Source organism: Etheostoma spectabile, chromosome 17 (assembly GCF_008692095.1).
Source record: "Etheostoma spectabile isolate EspeVRDwgs_2016 chromosome 17, UIUC_Espe_1.0, whole genome shotgun sequence".
In the NCBI taxonomy this organism is placed as follows: Eukaryota; Metazoa; Chordata; class Actinopteri; order Perciformes; family Percidae; genus Etheostoma; species Etheostoma spectabile.
Window position 1 is genome coordinate 9,474,837 of NC_045749.1, and position 5,246 is coordinate 9,480,082.

Sequence of the window (5,246 nt, forward strand, 5' to 3'; positions counted from 1 at the left end):
TGTGTGTGTGTGTGTGTGTGTGTGTGTTTCATACTTTAGGACAATTTAATATCTTATCTGTATATTCAAAGTTCATCTTTTATGACCTGTTTGAAAAAGAATCAATCCGCTGTGGCCTGAGTTTGACCACATTTAAAATCATTAAATACTTATTGCTTTAATGTGCCTTATCACACCATTAGCAAGCTCTAAAACAAATCAGATAAGCCAGCGGCCAGTAATCACTTTAAAGAACCCTGTTTCATTAAAAATGGATGAGGGTAGCGTATGCTGTTCCGATACCAATACCAGTATTGGCATCAGGAAGTACTGGAGTTTATACACCGATCCAATACCACGTAAAGAAAACCAAAAGAAATTCTACATTAAAGTACTTTATTTGTTTATTTGTTGTTTTCTGTTATAACTGACTGTCAAACTGGATACTGAAAGAAAGTTCTGTGGCATTCACTGTTTGTGTTTGTTCATGTTTCACAAAGAGATTAACCTTAGCCAGACCGACAACAAAGACAGAAATCATATCACATCCATACAGGCATAGTACACAGCTGTTAAAACGTAATAAAATATATATGACCCACTGGTATTGGATCAGTACTCGGTATCGGCCGATACGCAAGTTCAAGTATCGGAATCGGTATCAGGAAGCAAAAAATGGTATCGGACCATCTCTAGTATGCTTCCTGGAAAAATATGTATCTTTATACTCAACTTGAAAAAAACACTGTTTAAAAAAATGACACTGATAAACACCCACTACCCAATAACACCAAACCAATACTATGATGTGTTTTGATAAAAGAAGGCCAAATTTAAAATACACTAATACAGAATGCGTTTGCAGTAAAGATGGGATTTGTGTCATGTGAGCGGTAATTCCAAGCAAATGCTCAAGTGCTGTACTTTGGGGGCATGTTTGGGTGAGCCAGCTTATGGCAGCGTGGACCCTGGTACTACAACATATACTGTATTAAAGCTTTGGGTTTTACATGATGGAATCTGCCTGTAATCAAGTCCTTGGCAAGAGTACACAGTTTATGAGGCCATGGATGTTCAGTGTGTTTGCAAAGTGTTTCCCTATGCCCTTGTTGGTTACATTTTTGTTCTGTGGTGTAGGATTGTGTATCTTCCACAGCTGAAATAGCCCTGATGATTATCAAATGCCCTTGGTTCTCATATCTTTACTGCTCTATTGTTTGTCTCTTTGCCTTTTTACAGTCCCAGTATAAAGAAGTAAATCTGAGCTATTGGACTGACTACAACCCTTGGCATTGACCAAAAGGCCTTGGCCTTACTTTTTCCTGAGCATGTGTATTAAAAAAAAGATTTTACATTTTTATTGAGACCAGATAGAGAATGTCATTCTCACTGCAATCCTCCGCCATTGTCTTGTTGGTCACTCCTTACTCGCTACGTCAGTGTTTCGCAAACTAGTACCCTATGGGTAGTTTGGAGTACTGCAGGGGGTGCGTGAGACTTTTTTTTAAGGTTTTGTACCTTAACAACGAATACATTTAGTGATGGATTCTAAACATTTGACTAGCGTTTGTCATTTGACTAAGTATTGATAACAAACTTAGTTTTTTATTTAATGAATGTGGGCACTGATACACGAAAATGAACACAATGGTTTTTATTTATTTATTTATATATTTTTTTTAAAGAAACAACAAAAAAGCAGACTTCTCTACGGCTAGGGTTGGGTATCAAACTTGGTATTTTTTTGGGGTACAGACCGAATTGAGTCGGTACTATCGAGGACCAAACACTACCTAATTTTGGTACCTGAGAGCGTGTAAGCGCAAGCTTTTCTGTCCTCCCTGCATGTTGACAGAGAGCAGCTCCAACACGCACGCGCCCGGAGAGGTGCGGACAGAGTAAACTCGAGCAAACTACGTTGACTCTGCAGTTTTGTTGAAGCCACAGCAATGCCGATAAAGTAATTTTGAGTGTGGTTACAGTTAAATAAGATAATGCTCTAAGTAAATAGGTTTGTAATTATTTTGTATTTCTTTTGTAATTACTGAGGGAAAGTACCAAAAAAAGGTACCATTGGGTACCGGAACAGAATTTCAGGTACCGGTATATGTACCGGTACAGATAAAAATGTGAAAGGTATCCAACCCTACGGCTAATATCACCAACACAATCTAGATTAATAAATAGCACTACAGGAGGAAAGACTAAGAGTAAAAAAAACTAAGAGGAAAATAAGTATGTTTTGTTTTGGAGTGAACTGTCCCTTTAACTTTTTCTTCTGAAAAATGTTTCAAAAAAATGTATAAATCTTCTATAACTGCTTGAGTCAATAACTACTGATTCAATGCTCCTAAGGGTGTGTTACAATTCATTAGACACAGTCTAACATCTAATTAATGATTCATTAATGGTCACCAGGGTTAATTGTGATAAATGAGGGGCTCTTTGATAGCACCTCTGTGTGGCACAAAGCATTGTTATTTGTCTTTAAAAAAATAATCTCCCATCTCTTTTATTTAGCATCTTAGAAACTGTTCTTAATTATATTTCGCTAAAAATAAAATCATGGCATGATTCATTGATCGTTTCTAAAAGCTAGATGAATATCTTTCCACACTCCTCCATGCTTATGTTGTTCATTGTCATTGAAAATAATTAGAAGTATGTTTTCTTATTTGGAAAAGGCATTTAAGGAGATATTTTGATTCTTTGTCTACCTTTTAACCTTTGATGCTGATGTCTCAGATGAAGCTTCTCTTTCCTTTCCATCTCTTGATGTAGGTGGACAGCAAACACAGTACATCCCACACATCAATCACTCAATGGCTGGAGATATGACTTGACTATCAAAATGCAGGGACCATACAGACAAGGACACAGCAGAAAAAACTCATTACAGTGGACCATACAAAATTCCTCTTTCTGTTTCTGCTGCATGCCTTTCTGTCATATCTGAAATTACGAAAGATAGAACTGTTGCTGCTGAACCAAAAATGTGTTCAGATTAGTTTTATTTGAAAAGGACAAATCAAACCTAGCAGACACACACTTGCTACAAAGGGATAATCAATGAAGCCGAAACTGGATGTGTCACACATTGCTTACATGAATCAGTGTTTTAATATCATCTTTTTTTCTGGCATCCAGAGAGTACACTGTTCCGTGCAAATTTAAAGCGCTGAGCCTCATTTACATATGCAACTCCATGCCACATGTAATAATTCACCATTACACAAAGCCCCTTGAGCATGAAACCATTTGAGAGAAATGTGGCTCTTCTTGCAGTCTCTCTGCTTCCTTTGAAGAATGCTAACTTCAGTGAATTCTTTTAAATCCCCTCTCCCCCCACAAGCCTAACCCTAAGCCTTCCTATAGCTGCTACTTATGGTACTGCATGTTTAACTTGAAAAAGAAGCACACCACTACAGAAAGCGAGAGAGAGATGAAGAAGAGAGGAGAAACTAAAGAGGTGTGGTTGACAAGTCTAATTCTATTTCCACATACGGCTGCGTTTCAAATTGATTTACATACAGCTCAATGTCCCTTCAGCTTAGGCTTGGCTGTAGCGGGTGCACTGGAGTGTACAAAGCCAGAAAAAAAAACAGGAAGAGAAGGAGATGAGTGTGGGAGGAGTGGAGAGAGAAAAACTGAAAAATCTCCTGAACTGCAGAATTAGAGGAGTGCCTTCCTTCACTCTACTTCTCTGGCTTTGTAAAATATTACTGAAGTACATCTGTGCCTCTCTGGGTAATAATCATATAATTGTAGCTTGTAAAAATACAATCCAGGTGTCAATTGTGTCCCCTTAACTATATTATCAGTTTGGTATCAGTTTATCCTTAATCTAGGTTGAACCCTGTTGTCCCACTGAAATTAAAACGTGAATGTCATATGTTTTGCAGGTGTCTTTTAATAAACCAAAGTATTGAGAAAAGCAATCATGCAATCCATGCAATATGTTAGGAGACATTTCACACTAAACCAAAAAAGAAGAAAAGTCACACGCATATATCCTTTGGGAACATTGACCAAAATTTGTGCCAATCCATCAAGCAAATGCAGTGAGTTATTTTACGAGAAAATTGAAATATTGAAACTCAGCTGGAGGCACTTGACATAATGTCAGGGAATCCCGAAAGTGATTAGGATTCTTCCCTGGGGATCTTGAATATGCCATCCTCAGGGTGGCGCTAGAGGAAAGGTCAGTATTTCAACAAAGTCATTAGGATAGATCCTCTGGGGCCCATGAATGTCTGGACAACATTTCATGACTATCCATACTATACTTGTCAAGATTCTTCAGTCTGGGGTGCCTGAATAGCTCACCTGGTTAAGTACCATGGTGTCATGTACAAAGGCTCAGTCCTTACAGCAGCGGTTGGGGGTTCGGCCCTTTGCTGCATGTCATTCCCCGTCTTTCTCCTGTTTCACATCTCAAGCTTTCCTGGCCTAAAACGCCCGCTGCTAGTTTGACTAAAAAGTCACATTAATGTGAGAGCAGACCAAGGAGAGTGAAGTCATCACATCAGTAAAACAAACTGCAGAGGGAGAAACAAGGCTTTCTGCACTAGAAAGCAGAAGTGAATGTTGAATCACGGTATAGTGATACAGATGAGGGAGGCTCTCTCTAAAATTAACAAACTCATAGGCATTCATGGGAAAACACAAATGCCTAACAATATACACAGTATTTAAATGACCTTTTCCTGTTTGAGCTACAACACCGACCATATGATCTCCTTCATGACTGCTTGACACTGTAGACCCGATGAAAGATAGTATATTGGTGTTGACAGAAAGTAATGAGGAAATGATAGCAAGTGACAGTGAGTTCATATAGTTTTTCACCTTGGCAGAGGATGATGGCTTCTGATGATCAGTGACTGTTATTGACAGCATCCATCTAACAGTAGACATTTTACATTCTTCACGCTGATGTATTGCAGATATCCATATTGGATCGTATATACCATTCTTCTAACTACTTTACAGCACACAGTGAGAGGTGACTGTATTACTAACTATATATTATAAGTGCCTTAACATCAATCCATATCCATCCGTATCCATAATATGGGATTGTGTATCTTTTGTCAGACATTTTTCTAGCTTGTGAGAGTCTTAAGAACTCATCACTGGAGTCTGTTTCTTTGCTCTGGGTTTAAATTTTCCCTCTTACATGCCAGTATCTTCTTTATCTCCAAAACCTTTATATATATATACACAAGTACAGGCCAAAAGTTTGGACACACCTTCTCATTCAATGC

The 5,246-nt window shown here is 38.2% G+C and overlaps 1 protein-coding gene across 3 annotated transcripts in view; it reads right to left on the reverse strand.

The window, feature by feature from the left end:
• The window catches only part of adam12b (ADAM metallopeptidase domain 12b), a 95,513-nt gene that overhangs the window by 53,948 nt on the left and 36,319 nt on the right, over positions 1-5,246 (reverse strand). The gene's annotated exons all lie outside the window — the stretch shown is intronic.